The 17,164-nt window shown below is 43.1% G+C and overlaps 1 protein-coding gene across 2 annotated transcripts in view; it reads left to right on the top strand.

Annotated features, from left to right (window-relative positions):
• Window positions 1-5,307: 5,307 nt before the first annotated feature.
• The window catches only part of LOC106602987 (neurexin-2), a 326,762-nt gene continuing 314,905 nt past the window's right edge, over window positions 5,308-17,164 (top strand). Inside the window, exon 1 of one of the 2 annotated variants that reach the window (XM_014196088.3) lies at window positions 5,308-5,619. The gene's annotated coding sequence lies outside the window, so the exon portion shown is untranslated. The remainder of the gene's footprint in view (window positions 5,620-17,164) is intronic. The other variant, XM_082974431.1, reaches the window with a different exon arrangement.

The following is a 17,164-nucleotide window of genomic DNA, read 5'->3' as shown; positions in this document are numbered from 1 at the left end:
GTAGTAGAACACAAAAGCTATATTTTTTGTGCTCGTTTAGTCATTATCCAAAGCAACTTAGTTAATGCATTCATCTTAAGATGGGTAGGTGAGACAACCACATCACAGTCGTGGTAAGAACATTTTCCTCAAACTTATCAGCAAAGTCAGTGCTAGCAGGAAAAGAGAAGTGCAGGTTTTATTTATTTGTACTTAAAATAAGACGGATGTCTTATTTAAGGTACTCCGTGAAGAGGTGGGGTCGTCTATAAGAAGCCAAGGCTACGCTAGCTATCGAGCAATGCCAGTAACAATCCTATCTGTTTTCAGATGTTACTAAAGATTTAACTTCACAGTAACCATATTCTTCTCCATTCTAGCCTGTGGGGTGAGCTGTCACAAAGACTGTCGCAGCCGCCTTGCTGTTGAGTGCTGCAAACCAACAAAGAGTGCCAGTCACGATCCTTCAGTGTGCCTGATATGGTTTAGCCCCTACACATTCTACATCACAGAGGTACAAGCACACCACTCTTTTCTTTTACATTCAATCTTTACCTGGATGTCTCAATCTTGGTGCAAATGGACCATACTTTTTACAGCTTAGTGCAATTAGGTATGGCACTTTGCCAATTTAGTGCATAGCCTATTATCTTAAATCCGTAACTGGTACAAATTAGATTTTGGCTCCTGTCCAATCTATTTGAAACATGACTATGCGATTAAGACAAAATGTCTCACTTTATTTTCTTTACTGTAGACCTCTTGTTATTCTGCTAAGTGCAATACTTGAGGCTTTTCACAAACAGGTATATACACTGTTCCCATGCTTGTTCAATGAACCATAAACAATTAATGAACATGAACCTGTGGAATGGTCATTAAGACACTAACTGCTTACAGACGGTAGGCAATTAAGGTCACAGTTATGGAAACTTAGGACACTAAAGAGGCCTTTCTACTGACTCTGAAAAACACCAAAAGAAAGATGCCCAGGGTCCCTGCTCATCTGCGTGAACATGCCTTAGGCATGCTGCAAGGAGGCATGAGGACTGCAGATGTGGCCAGGGCAATAAATTGCAATGTCCGTACTGTGAGACGCCTAAGACAGCGCTACAGGGAGACAGGACGGACAGCTGATCGTCCTCACAGTGGCAGACCACGTGTAACAACACTTGCACAGGATCAATACATCCGAACATCACACCTGCTGGACAGGTACAGGATGGCAACAACTGCCCGAGTTACACCAGGAACGCACAATCCCTCCATCAGTGCTCAGACTGCTCGCAATAGGCTGAGAGAGGCTGGACTGAGGGCTTGTAGGCCTGTTGTAAGGCAGGTCCTCACCAGACATCACCGGCAATAACGTCGCCTATGGGCACAAACCCACCGTCGCTGGACCAGACACTACTGGCAAAAAGTGCACTTCACTGACGAGTCGTGGTTTTGTCTCACCAGGGGTGATGATCGGATTTGCGTTTATCGTCAAAGGAATGAGCTTTACACCGAGGCCTGTACTTTGGAGCGGGATCGATGTGGAGGTTCTGTCATGTTCTGGGGCGGTGTGTCACAGCATCATTGGACTGAGCTTGTTGTCATTGCAGGCAATCTCAACGCTGTGCGTTACAGGGAAGACATCCTCCTCCCTCATGTGGTACCCTTCCTGCAGGCTTATCCTGACATGACCCTCCAGCATAACAATGCCACCAGCCATACTGCTCATTCTGTGCAAGATTTCCTGCAAGACAGGAATGTCAGTGTTCTGCCATGGCCAGCGAAGAGCCCGGATCTCAATCCCATTGACCATGTCTGGGACCTGTTGGATCGGAGGGTGAGGGCTAGGGCCATCACCCCCCCCCCTCCAGAAATGCAGGTGCCTTGGTGGAAGAGTGGGGTAACATCTCACGGCAAGAACTGGCAAATCTGGTGCGTTGAGGAGATGCACTGCAGTACTTAATGCCATGGCGGCCACACCAGATACTGACTGTTACTTTTAATTTTGACCCCCCTTTGTTCAGGGACACATTTCTGTTATTCACATGTCTGTGGAACTTGTTCAGTTTGTCTCAGTTGTTGAATCTTGTCATGTTCATACAAATATTTACACATGTTAAGTTTGCTGAAAATTAACACAGTTGACAGTGAGAGGATGTTTTCTTTTTTTTTGTTGCTGAGTTTAGTTACCATAGTTATACAAATGTATTTTTGTTCAGTGCAAATTATTTTGAGCTCTGTGGTACTCCAATATGGCTGATGTGGTGCGCTTAACACAGCAAACCTTTCTCTCTCCTTAGCCATTGCAGAGGAAGCACCTGACTCTCTGGAGGATGAAGTGTTTGATGTCCACCTTTGAGGTAAGAGGGCTAGGATAATGCAGGGTATAGGTGTTGGAATAATCTAGTGTAAAAGACATTAGGAACACCTTCCTAGTATTGAGTTGTACCCCCTTTTGCCCTCAGAACAGTCTCACTTCGTCGGGCGTGGACTCCACAGGGATGCTGGCCCATGTTGACTCCAATGCTTCCCACACTTTTGTGAAGTTTACTGGATGTCGTTTGGGTGGCGGACCATTCTACACATAGGAAACTGTTGAATGTGAAAAACCCAGCAGCGTTGCAGTTCTTGATACACTGAAACCAGTGCGCCAGGCACCTACTCCCTTACCCCGTTCAAAGGCATTTAAATATTTTGTTTTGCCCATTCACCCTCTGAATTGCACATATACACAATACTTGTCTCAAAGCTTATAAATCCTTATTTAACCTGTCTCCTCCCCTTAATCTACACTGATTGAAGTGAATTTAACAGGTGACATCAATAAGGGATCATAGCTTTCACCTGGTCAGTCTGTCATGGAAAGAACCTGTTCCTAATGTTTTGTACACTGTGTATGTCAACATCTCCTAGTGTGAGCAATGTTCCTGATCAAATGCTCTATCTGCAAGTGTTTTGATGTAGTCTCTAAACAATTCCTATCTAAAGTCATCCTTTTTAGACTGCATTTCTCTTTTTCCTGAATTAATTTTGTGGTCCACTTACTAGTTAATTTTCACATCAGAATGAAGACCAACATTGACGAGAACACAAACTTTTCCCATGCTGCCAAGCTGAACTTAAATGGGGACTGACAGCAATGACACTCTGAAGATAGAAATGTATTTGCTCCTGTTTGGATATACAATGCACGCTAAGAACATTGCAATTTTCGGACTTTCTTAAGAATGTCCACATTTTCCCCAAAGTTTTAGAGCTATTGAACCTGAGGAAGGATTGTGTAACTATATGTTTACTTGCTAATGATAATTTGATGATCCAGTCAATACATGTTGTGCTGATTTGTGTATTTGTTTTCTGATGAATTAATCCTTCATTCTCTCAGCCATAGTATTATTTGCCCAGAGCTTTCACAGTAGGTAAACCTAGAGTAGATGCATATCTCTGTATGTGCTTGTATACGGTTCATGATTGCTGAAGGTTGCTTCTCCGCAAGGTGGTGAGGTTTTGTGTCAACACTGGATAGCATAGGCTACCACTGGGATTTAGCATTCTGTAGTTCATTCACATTCCCTGTTTTTAGTGTAGCCCTATGTTTGTGTATAACATGTGGGAGTGGATTGTTGATGACAAGTTAAATTGAGGTTCTTTCCTCAGCTAGCCAACCATGTTCATGTTTGATTACATTGTAATGTGGTACAATTTAAAAGGCAGAAAGATCTTCTATGGTTCTATATCATAGAATAGAAACGGCATCATGCCCAACTACTTTGGATTTTTTACTACTTGTGTACATACAATATGCTGAGGACTTATTTGTCTCGCTCTGTTACTCCCAAGTGATGCTCCCATGAGGGAAGGCAATTAATTTACTCTGAGCAGTGGTTTCTAGGAACTTCAATACATAGCTGAGACGATTCTCTCCGGGATTGTCACACTGTAAAATGTGATAACAGCACAAATATAGGCTACATTTTATACTTAAGCAATAAGGTCCGAGGGGTTGTGGTATATGGCCGATATACCACGGATAAGGGCTGTTCTTAGGCACAACACGGAGTGCCTGGATACAACCCTTATCCGTGGTATATTGGCCATATACCACAAACCCCCGAGGTGCCTTATTGCGATTACAAACTGGTTACCAAAAAAAAAAAATTTGTCATACCCATGGTCTATGGTCTGTTATAAACTGGGTGGTTCAAGTCCTGAATGCTGAAAGCTGTGGTTTATCGGACTGTATACCACAGGAAGACTTTATTACTAGTGTAGCCTATAAGCAGATGTAGGCATTGGGTCGTTTTACACTTGCCCATTTACCATGGCTAAGGGCTATATCCAGGCACTCTGTGTTGCGTCGTGTGTAAGAACAGGCCTTAGCCGTGGTATATTGGCCATATACCACAACCCCTCGGTCCTTATTGCTTAAATATACCACACCTGTCAGCCAATCAGCATTCTGGGCTTGAATTACCCAGTTTATAATAGCCTATAATTTTGAAATCTATTCCTATTGCAAAAAACACGACTTAAAAACATTCTTCTTTATATTTTATGATAGAGCTTATCAATAATTTTGTCTTTCAAACAGATTCTAATTTAGAGCATTTTGTTGTGTTGGGCTTCTGTAGATATTCAATTTGAGAAATAATGTTTAGTACTTTGGTGCCATCTTTATTTGAACCACTCATTTTGCAAACTTGTAACCTTCAGGTATTGCTGGCTCCTGTCAACTTCCAATTTGGTAGGCTACCTGGTGCCAGTTGAGGATTTGTCACCATAGTAACTCCACCTCTGGTATCCTGTAGGCTATTACTGGCCTGTGAAAACTGAAGCCATCTCACAATGGCTAGTCCTATTTATATTGTGGTCGTTTTTTTTAATAACGCAAGCAAGGTTATTATTGAGGGAGATGTCCAACCCGTATGGTCTTGTCACACTGCATTAACAGCTTTATGGAGCTGAGAGAGAAAATAAAGGGCTTGGATTAGGTCCAAGGCCAGTTATCATGTGTGCAGCTTTTATACACATGAGAGCAGACTATTTAGCATGTGAAATAGGGTATATAATAGGCTTAAAGATTTTTATTTTTTTTAAAGCGCTTGTTAAGCTATATCCGAAATGCTCAGAAGTTCCTCCCACCATTACAGCTATCCTTGAATTGACTATTCAAATCAATCAAATTCAGTGAAAACCATCACTGAAATGCCCCAATTATGTTGCTATGTATTTGACAGGGTAATGAGAAAGATGGGCTTATAGGTTCAACCCAATACATTTGTGAATGTCCTCCATGGCAATGCACATGTACATTTCATTGGGAGTGCACATGATTGGTCAACTGCCGTTGACCGCGCCCTCAACCCAACACCGAACCATCAGCACCGCTGAGTCGGGGGAGTGATGATTCTGCTGCTGTCTTCAATGCGGTGGAGGAAGACAACTATTGTCTAATGCGGGGATTCCGGGGATTCGACTGGGCTCAGAACTGCATGTCTTTCCAGAAGACGAAGAAGTCTGCAGCGTTTCACCTACATGCTCTGTTGAAATATTCAAAACCTTGGGAATTCTGCCGCGAACTCCGGGATAATTCTAACAAACCACGTTGTCTGTGTGTCGGGTGTTGGAGTGCAGAATAATGGCCAGGTAAGACAACTGAATATTTCCCCAGGGGATGACCTCGATAAAGAAACATTTAAATATTGGTTCAGGTGTTATAGTAAAGGTTATTCCCGTAGACTTCCCGACCCGTGGTATGGCTTTGCAGTTGCCTAGGCTATGGACCTCGCTATCATCAGACCTGTGATTGTCTGCACTAGCCGACAATAATAATGTTGCTGCTTTCCAATCGACAAAATCAGCGATTGTCGTCAAGTAATAAGACATGCGTTCTGTTTATGCTATAAATGAGTGCTTCTCGGAGTCGTTCGGCTTATTTCTGCATTGACTGGGTTACAGCAGGATCAATTGAGGGGAGAGGATTCATTCGTCTTATTGCATGGGTAGTAGAAGTGGCTTGGCAATATTGCCCGCAGGGATGGCTTGTTTGTTGGCTCACATCACGCAATGATGAATGGTGTGAATTAGACTTTACTAGCAGATGTAGGCATTGGGTCGTTTAACACTTGACAACTATTGTCAAGGTGGTGCTCTGTGTATCTATTGTCAAGGCGGTGCTCTGTGTAACTATTGTCAAGGCGGTGCTCTGTGTAACTATTGTCAAGGCGGTGCTCTGTGTAACTATTGTCAAGGCGGTGCTCTGTGTAACTATTGTCAAGGCGGTGCTCTGTGTAACTATTGTCAAGGCGGTGCTCAGTGTTGTAGGTGAGGGACAGCTCCTCCATTAAATAATGACAGTTATGTAATTTTGTCACGTTTGTTTCCTCTGGAATTAAATAAGCTACTGATCCAGCCATTGGCTACACACAGTCCGTAGTCGCAGTCCACCTGGGGCATCTCCCGAGTCTGTGAAAGGTAACTGAACTTAAACACACAAGGTCACTCCAGACTGCTGGCGGCGCGTCTTATCTTCTCTCCACCCCATCGCCTTGCCAGATGAGGGTAACACACCATCGACACCTTACTTTCAGCTGGTAGAGGTGCCCTAGATCAGGTTTCCCCAAACTCGGTCCTGGGGCCCCCCCTGGGTGCACGTTTTGGTTTTTGCCCTAGCACTACACAGCTACACAGGGTCTAGGACCCTGTCCTAGACCCTGTGATGTGATTTCTTACCAACTGCCCACAACTACTCTCTCTCACTCTAATTAGGTCCACTGTTACTTGACATGATTAACACAGCAGTTCACAAAAGGTTCATTTGGAAGGGATGTAAAAACAGCACTAATTTGTTTTATATATATTTCCACACTGAGGTTGGAATAATACTGTGAAGTTGTGAAAATGATGATAATGCTCTTTTTAGTGTCAGAGTTGTTAAGAAAGTCATTACAGACAGTCCGAGCAACATTCTTGCTTGAGAAATTGCCCTTTGCTAAGAAGCAATTTTTTCCCCCCACTTTTTTAAATTGAAAACAAACACAGTAAAGTACTTAATTGTTACCAAGATATGATTCGATATTGAGATAAAAACGGCTGCATTGCAACTTTAATGAAGTAGCATCCTCACACCTGGACCTCACACCCCAGTGGACAAACTTATCCAGGGTGGGTCACAGTAGAGACACACTGCCAGCAACAGTGGGCCTCACTCACTCATACAATCAGGTCCAAAGTTATTGTTACTCTTCATAAAGATGAGGGGAAATGACTGTAGAAAATACCTAAATAAAATACTGAGCTATATTTTATGCTAAAAAATTAAATTATTATTTTATACTAATACAATTGCTCAAATAAATAGATTTTGTTTAACAAGTAATACCTTTTCTCTCCAAAAGATTATGTACATATTATTGGCACCTTAAAGATTTTTATAAATAAATCCAAAATATTCAATCTGCATTAACTTTTACTTTTGTTGTATTGTGGTTTTCCATGGCTTCCTGTTTCACTGGGGTATACAAATGAGGTAACGCATGTAAAATCCCTTTGTCATCCATCACCATGGGAAAAGGCAAAGAGCTCACAAATAGACACAAATGTTGTTGACCTTCATAAATCCGGCAATGGGTACAAAAAAAATAGGAAAAATATACCACTTACGGCAACATTTAGTAAGTTTAAAACCACTGGAACAGTAGTAAACTTGCCTGGTATTGGACGCAAGTGTATGTTGTCCGCACGCACAGTGAGAAAGATGGTTCAGAAGTCAAAGAAAAATGGAAAGGACCAAAGTTGGAGAATTACAGAACTTGGTCGCATCTTCTGGCCGCCAAATCTACAATAAACACCACCTCCATGCCAATAGCCTCTTTGGAAGGGTTGCCAGAAAAAAAGCCTTTATTGAGAGCAACCAATAAATGTTAACGTCTGGAGTATGCTAAACGGCATTGGCACTTGAATTGGAACCGGTGCTGTGGTCAGAGGACATAAAAATAGAGCTCTTTGACCACGCACACCAGTGGTGGGTTTGGTGTTGAAAGAAAGATGCATATGCAGAAAATAACCTCATACCTACTGTAAAATATGGTGGTGGATCTTTTGATGTTATGGGCATTTTGATTCCACTGGTCCTGGGGCCCTTGTCAAAGGCACCCTCCATAGGAAGTTGACACCCCTATTTTGGCATAATTCCCATCCTAGAGTGAAAATGCTAGACACAGGCTTAATACATATTCTTGAAATGTATTCACAAATTGGGGGTGTGAACGTCGTTGTACATTTAGAGTGGAGAGAAACAACGAATAGGGCAATGACAGCTTTCAGTGAGTGTAGCTTGCTAGCATACTAACCTTTATCTAGCCAGATATCTTGCTAACCTGATCACACAGTATTCAAAAGCTTAGCCAGCTGGCTATGGCTGCTTCTTGTGCTGGATTTGTCATAGGGCAAGCAAAAACCAGTGACACATTTTAATTGAAGAATGATGGCGCCAACAGCACAAACTGCATCTTCACTGTAAATGTGTGTTTGTAAAAAGAAAAAGTGGAAATTGATAAAAGTAGTCCTTGTGCATAAAGTTGTATGGTTTCTTTAACTTTGAAAAAAGCTGTGCCACAGATGGATAGGGGAAACCAGTATTTTTTTACTTTGCCATCTGTTGTGATCTCCAAAGTTTTGGCGTCTACTGTATATTGCGGCCGCGAATCCGCCATAGAAAAAGTGAATATGGATAATCAGTGAACGATCGGAGTTAGACATTACATTGTAATGGACAAGGTGTAACCTTTGGTAGGCTGCTGATAGGCTATTCGGCTGCGGTACAGCAAAGCGAAGTCACCCAGTGCTCATGGTTACCACAGGGGAAGTGAAAGGCTGCAATGATTTTGCTCATGATGCATGCCGCTCAATGATATGTAACAACACCCTGAGCGGACGAAACGCCAATACAAATGTAACGACGGCACAACAAAATACGGTAGATAAATGAGTTCCTTGAGTTTTCTTTCTGTGGTGCCTTTTCATTATAGAATAGACACTTGTTGTGAAATAGTGCTTTCTAGCTGCACCAATCAAAGCAAAACGTTAGTGTTCAAAACCATTCATCTTGGGGTGACAGGGGAGGCAGGGTTGGAAAAATGCAATCATATCATTCAATTATTATTTATAAAATGGTCATTTTATATATTTTTAATACAGACCAGCAAAACAAAATAAGTGAAAATTAACAAATTAACCAATGGATTATGATTATTGTCTGGTTAAAAAAAAGTGGAGGTCCAACAACAAGTTTGTACATCCAATTTTTATTTGCTCCATGGCTCATGCGCCTAGGTGGAAGTAGAAAGGCTGTTTGGCTCAGCTCAGTCGCAACTCGTGAGGAGGGAATACTTTGCATGCGTTTCTGATTAAAAAAACAATGCCATGCTGGTGGGTGGTAACATTCAAATAAAACCCTGTCCTGAAAAGAAACGTAGTCTGAAAAGTATTTCCACGTCATCTCATTTGAGGAAACTTATGGCATTGACACGGATTTCCCACTTCAAGGCCAACTATATCATACTTTGACTAAAACGATGACTTATTGACTTAAATCGTTGTGCAACATCATGGGTAAGCTCTGGGCGTCATCTTTCAGTTTAAGAAAAGTGGATTTTCGCTGTTACTTTCAGGTCAACAGCGTCATGAACTCTACCAAGTACCAGGACATTTTAGCCCAAAACCTGGTTGACTCTGCCAGGAAGCTGAACATTGGCTTCAAGTGGATCTTCCAGCAAGACAATAACCCCAAGCACACATCAAAGTCCACAAAGAAATGGTTAATTGACCACAAAATCAACATTTTGCAATCGCCATCTCAGTCCCCAGACTTGAACCCCAATGAAAACATATGGTTTGAATTGAAGAGGGCAGTCCATAAGCGCAGACAGAAGGATGTGAAGGATCTGGAAAGATTCTAAACGGAGGAACGGTCTGAGATCCCTCCCAATGTGTTCTCCAATCTCATAAAACATGTTAGAAAAAATCTCTATGCTATTATCCTTGCAAGAGGTCGGTGCTGGAATATTTGAAATGGGTGCCAATAATTTAGACTTATTTTTTTGTTGATGTATTTTATTACTTGTGAATTTCTCTGAGCAATTGTATTAGTATAAATTAATATACAGCAAAAACAGTTTTTTAGACATTTTTGCAAATGTATTAAAAACTAAAAACAGATACCTTATTTACATAAGTAGGTGCAACCTGTTTCCGTTGATCATCCTTGAGAGATTTCTACAACTTGATTGGAGTCCACCTGTGGTAAATGTAATTGATTGGACATGATTTGGAAAGGCGCACACCTGTCTATATAAGGTCCCACAGTTGACAGTGGAGGTCAGAGCAAAAACCAAGTTATGGGTCAAAGGAATTGTCCGTAGAACTCCAAGACACGATTGTGTTGAGGCACAGATGTGGGGAAGGGTACCCAAAAATGTCTGCAGTATTGAAGGTCATCAAATCAAAGTTTGTCACGTGCACTGAGTACAACAGGTGTAGACCTTACAGTGAAATGCTTACTTACTGGCTCTAACCAATAGTGCAAAAAAGGTATTAGGTGAACAATAGGTAAGTAAAGAAATAAAACAACAGTAAAAAGACAGGCTATATACAGTAGCGAGGCAATAAAAGTAGCGAGGCTACATACAGACACCGGTTAGTCAGGCTGATTGAGGTAGTATGTAGATATGGTTAAAGTGACTATGCATATATGATGAACAGAGAGTAGCAGTACTGTAAAAGAGGGGTTGGCGGGTGGTGGGTGGGACACAATGCAGATAGCCCGGTTAGCCAAAGTGCGGGAGCACTGGTTGGTCGGCCCAATTTGAGGTAGTATGTACATGAATGTATAGTTAAAGTGACTATGCATATAAGATAAACAGAGAGTAGCAGCAGCGTAAAAAGAGGGGTTGGGGGGGGGGCACACACAATGCAAATAGTCCGGGTAGCCATTTGATTACCTGTTCAGGAGTCTTATGGCTTGGGGGTAAAAACTGTTGAAGCCTTTTTGTCCTAGACTTGGCACTCCGGTACCGCTTGCCATGCGGTAGTAGAGAGAACATTTTAAGACTGGGGTGGTTGGGGTCTTTGATAATTTGTAGGGCCTTCCTCTGACACCGCCTGGTGTAGAGGTCCTGGATGGCAGGCAGCTTAGCCCCAGTGATGTACTGGGCCGTACGCACTACCCTTTGTAGTGCCTTGCGGTCAGCAATTGCCGTACCAGGCAGTGATGCAACCAGTCGGGATGCTCTTGATGTTGGAGCTGTAGAACCTTTTAAGGATCTCAGGACCCATGCCAAATCTTTTTAGTTTCCTGAAGGGGAATAGGCTTTGTCATGCCCTCTTCACGACTGTCTTGGTGTGTTTGGACCATTCTAGTTTGTTATTGATGTGGACACCAAGGAACTTGAAGCTCTCAACCTGCTCCACTACAGCCCCGTCGATGAGAATGGGAGCGGGGCTCGGTCCTCCTTTTCCTGTAGTCCACAATAATCTCCTTAGTCTTCATTTCATTCTTAAATGGAAGAAGTTTGGAACCACCAAGACTCTTCCTAGAGCTGGCCACCCAGCCAAACGGAGCAATCGGAGGAGATGGGGTTTGGTCAAGAAGGTGACCAAGAACCCAAAGGTCACTCTGACAGAGCTCCAGAGTTCCTCTGTGGAGATGGGAGAACCTTCCAGAAGGACAACCATCTCTGCAGCACTCCACCAATCAGACCTTTATGGTAGAGTGGCCAGACGGAAGTCACTCCTCAGTAAAAGGCACATGACAGCCTATTGGAGTTTGCCAAAAGGCACCAAAAGACTATCAGACCATGAGAAACAAGATACTCTGGTCTGATGAAACCAAAATCGAAGTCTTTGGCCTGAATGCCAAGTGTCACATCTGGAGGAAACAGTGAGGCATGGTGGTGGAAGAATCATGCTGTTGGGATGTTGTTCAGCGGCAGGGACTGGTAAACTAGTCAGGATCGAGGAAACGATGAACGGAGCAAAGTATAGAGAGATCCTTAATGAAAACCTGCTCCAGAGCTCTCAGGACCTCAGACTGGGGTGAAGGTTGACCTAACAGGACAATGACCCTAAGCATACAGCCAAGACAACGTAGGAGTGGCTTCGGAACAAGTCTCTGAATGTCCTTGAGTGGCCCAGCCAGAGCCCGGACTTGAATCCGATCGAACATCTCTGGAGAGACCTGAAAATAGCTGTGCAGCGACACTCTCCATCCAACCTGACCGAGCTTGAGAGGATCTGCATAGAAGAATGGGAGAAACTCCCCAGGTGTGCCAATACAGGTGTGCCAAGCTTGTAGCGTCATACCCAAGAAGACTCCAGGCTGTAATCGCTGCTAAAGGTGCTACAACAAAGTACTGAGTAAAGAGTCTGAATACTTATGTAAATGTGATATTTAATGTACAAACATTTAAAAAAATCTGTTTTTGTCATTGTTTTTGTCATTGTCATTATTAGGTATTGTGTGTAGATTGATGAGGAACATTTTGTATTTTATCAATTTTAGGATAAGGCTGTAATGTAACAAAATGTGGAAAAAGTCAAGGGTTCTGAATACTATCCGAAAGCACTGTATACTTGGAACTTCCAGGCACTGCCAGACTAGCTTCTATGATGATCAATAAGACTTGCAGAATGATTAAATGTTATGCATTTCTTATCATTCTTTTTTTACACCTTTTTCTCCCCAATTTCGTGGTATCCAATTGGTAGTTAGTCTTGTCTCATTGCTGCAACTCCCGTACGGACTCGGGAGAGGCCAAGGTCGAGAGCCGTGCATCCTTCGAAACACAACCCAACCAAGCTGCACTGGTTCTCGACACAATGCCCACTCAATGCCCATTAACCCTCCCCTAACCCGGACGACGCTGTGCCTATTGTGCGCCACCCCATGGGTCTCCCAGTCGCGTCCGGCTGCGACAGAGCCTGGACTTGAACCCAGAAACTCTAGTGGCACAGCCTTAGACCACTGCGCCACTCGGGAGGCCTTAAATGTTATGTTTAAATAGCTTACAGATATGTTCTGTTTGATTTGTGTTTTTGATATCCGTCTTGATGGACCATCTGATTAGTGACCGAGTGTAGCCTGCAGTTCTGATAATCAGACCTGTTCAAACAGAGTAAAGAGGTAGCCTATCTGATACTTATGCCGATGGACAGAAAGGAAGCTTCTTATTCCCGCTACAATGATATCCTTTCTTTAGGATTATTTTCTGAGGTGATAAATGGCTCTCTTTTTAGGAGAGAGGCCTTGCCAGGAGGGCAGCTTGAGTATAAAAACAACACAACAATCCCATTATCTGGACATATCATAAAACGCCATATAGACGATATGAGGAGGTGGCTCTGGAAGAGGTCAGTATAACTGGATTTGTGAAGGAACATTTTACGACAGATTCTTTGCCCCAGGTTCATTCTCTTCCTTACAGTCCACTAATGACATGTCTTCTTGCCCAGTGCAAGTGTTTTAATTGCCGGGAGAAGGGTGCAAATTAACAGTCTAGACGTGACAGAGATGACCTTGTAATTGTCTTAGATGGCCAGTGGCAATCGACATCTTGATGGGAATGAGTTTAGTCTAAGGAGCAGGAGGAAAGAATAAGCTTATTTTCATTAGTCTCTTATTCGGTTGCCATACAGTAAACCCAAGCAATAGCAAAACACTCTGCTTTCTTATTTACATTCATCTCTATCTAAAAGCTTGTGAAAGGGGGACGGCTGCTCTGCTCAGTGCTATGGTATCTCATTTCAGCACTACACTTGTGGACAGCGAATGAACGTCCCTGCTCTTGAACAAAGCTTTAAGCACCAGTTGTATGTGGAAAGCTGCTGGATGTCTTTACCACCCTAAGGATGTTACTGCATTGAACACTGTACCATCTGTTGTCTTAAGGAACATGGCTGCTTCATAATGCCAGAGCTGTTATGCTGTAGAGCTGATTTGATCACAGCCTTCATCTGACTAATGGTTTCTGCTGTATGTATAATAAGGGAAACTGAGTGTTGGACTGTTGCCGTAGAGGGATTTTTGTATAAGAAATATTTTAGGAGAGTTTTAGAAATGATTGTTATCTCTAAAACGACTCTGGTATCCGATATACACCCGTTTTCAGAATGTGTATTCTTGATATAATTTTTCTGACGGCTCTAGAAAATCAACTGTGATGCAGCAATATTTGGTTAGTAGGTAGATTTTGATTCTCGACAATAAATATTTCAGTCAAAGAATATCAGTCAATATGCAATAGGGGAGGGGGACAAGGTGTAGGGCTCGAGATAATGATGAGCCCTATTGGAGATGACATGCGTGCGGTTTGTGTTGTTGTGTTGATGGGGTTATAGACGCTGTGGTGCCCTGGCTTGGGTCTCTCGCGCCATCATGCCCCACCAAGGTCGTGTCCACAGACTGAGCATAGTGGCCCTGGCCCGCTGCACTCCTGGCCCTGCAAAAGAAATGGGGCTTGCCCGGAGAGGACTGCTGCTTTTAATCAGGCCTGATGCGTGACTCAGCCGCATGCCAGCTGCACATGCAGCCAAACGGGGATCGCTTCCCTGGATGATGAAGAGGAAAAAAGGTCACTGTTGAGATATTTGTTTCTCTCTACACCTTCAGGGACCCCTGCTTTATTTATTTCATTCTGGGAGTTTGGCTCTGTTGAACTTTGCTACTAACTGGACTGAGTTGCTAAATTCCGTAAGTCCCCAGTGCACAAGGAAATACAATGCGTTATGTTGAAGGGAGCAGTGCAGAGTCCGGGGCGCCTTGTCACCAACAAAACACTATTGGTTAAAATCCCATGTGGGTCACTGCGCTATTTTCTTGAGGAACCACTTAAGGTTGATTGTATTTGTATCCAGAAGGATAATGTTACAATCCAGGAGTGGAAATTGGAGATGACTGAACAAAACAAGCTGCGTTAATAGAGGTGAATGATGCGGAGTATCTGATTGGTTCCTATTAGAAACAGGAAATTACAGCCCAAAATACCTGCCAGTCATTGCGGATCCTGAGGGGCTGCTAAGATGCCACATAGGCGGGACATAGGTTGGAGAATAGAGAGAGAGCTGGAGAATAGAGAGAGAGCTGGAGAATAGAGAGAGAGCTGGAGAATAGAGAGGCCGGTCTGATTCATTGTCGTCAAAGCTAGTGCTTCTCAGGATGTGGCAACACATTGGACGTGAGAGTCTGTGGCTCTCTGGGAGTTGCTTATGTTTAAATTAGATTAAAGATATGCTAGTTATAACACCTGTTGTATTGAGACGGTTTGTCTCGACCAGTAACAATTCATAAGCCGACGCAGTGAGTACTGCAAGATGCTTCTTCTTTCAGGAAGTTTAGACGGCAAACTCCTGCGTGAGTTTGTACATGGATTTAGCCCAGGCGTTGTGGTAAACTCACGCATGTTTGTTTATTGCATGGTTATTGTGCGTCAAGCGTCACCGTGAGTTGTGTCATAGGCTGATAATGAAACGTAATAGTCGGAGGAAGAATAGACAATAGTGATACTGTGTGAACTTAGGACAGCTTTGCCCTCTAAGAACACACTATCTCGGTTAAGCTCCAACACTTGGAAGTGTAACATTGCATTGCATCTGTCAGTATTTCCGCTGATACATCACTGTTACTGTGTGACCGACAGGAGGGCAGAATACTCCAACTGTGCTGTTAAACAAAATGTGCCCAGTGTAGTAGTCCATGCCCTTAGAGATATAAAACAGGATATCAGCCTGTCAGGATAATACATTATGCAGGTACACCGTAGTCCATGGAAACAAATGGCAACCTCAACAGAAAGGCACCAATGTTGGCCCACTGCTGTAAAGCACATTAAAGGATCCATCAGTACTCTGTTGTTAGGGACGGTCACGCTGGGGATCATATGTATTAAAGCCAAGGCAAACACAGCCATTATTCAATAAAGACTCCTACTCATCTGCCTGAAGGCAGGAGGGAAATGGGTCTGTAGGAGAAGGACATGATTAAAGGAAAAGGAGGCAGAGAAAGGATTCACCTATTACAAAAACAAGGTAAGATGGAAAAAAAAAAGATCAATCTGCTGTTTCTTCCCCAGTGCCTCTTGCTAATCGTGTCACATTGACCAGACCTGAGATTTACGTGGGTGCAATCGGTCAGTGAGCGACGCCTCAGGCAACATGTAGATCTAGAGATGTTTAGCAGCTGTCTGGGTGTCCATCCATCACACCGCTCTGTGCTGGGCCCAGGCACCACACCTGTCACACTCGGATGGCCCACTGACTCGTGAGCAGGGCCTGTGCTGGTAAACACTGAAGCACACTCATTTATTTCAATTCACACTGTCTGTCTCTGCAGGCTTTCCTCCTGGGAGAGCGACTCATGCTGATTTGGTATAGTATACGCACAGAGAATTTCATCCCTATGCCGCATTGCAAAAAAATGCTAGTGCCCTCGCCTTAGGCTGCCTCTTCTATAGCAGCTTGTCTCGAGTGTTTTCCTGCCTATATGTAGATCCTCCATAGCACATCGATGTCAACGCTCATTGATCCCATGTGAGGCTCTCAGATCCTGGCTAAGATGTCGTAGCCCCAGGCTCACCCCAGCTGTTTTGGTACAGAGCTCTGAGGAGGGGATGTGTGAGGGGATGAGGGTTATTTGCCCCTGCTGCCTGTTCTCTCCCCCTTTGTCTGGAGGCTTGATAACATCCCACACTGTCCCAGGCCAACTTCTCATTAGGAATAGTGAGAGAGAGATGTTTGCTTGTGAAACTACAGTGCGCTCTAAAAGTGTTGGGACAGTGACACATTTTGTTGTTGTTTTGGCTCTGTACTCCAGCACTTTGGATTTGTAATGATACAATGACTATGAGGTCAAAGTGCAGACTGTCAGCTTTAATTTGAGGTTATTTTGATCCATATCAGGTGAACTGTTTAGAAATGATAGCACTTTTTGTACATAGTCCCTCCATTTTAGGGGACCAGAAATACTGGTTTAAATTTATTTACAGCTGAAGTCGGAAGTTTACATACACTTATGTTGGAGTCATTAAAACTCGTTTTTCAACCACTCCACAAATATCTTGTTAACGAACTATAGTTTTGGCAAGTCGGTTAGGACATATAGTTTGTGCATGACACAAGTAATTTTTCCAACAATTGTTTA

The sequence above is a fragment of the Salmo salar genome, chromosome 04 (genome assembly GCF_965601325.2).
Source record: "Salmo salar chromosome 04, fSalSal1, whole genome shotgun sequence".
Taxonomy (NCBI): Eukaryota; Metazoa; Chordata; class Actinopteri; order Salmoniformes; family Salmonidae; genus Salmo; species Salmo salar.
This window is presented reverse-complemented; position numbering and strand designations above follow the sequence as displayed.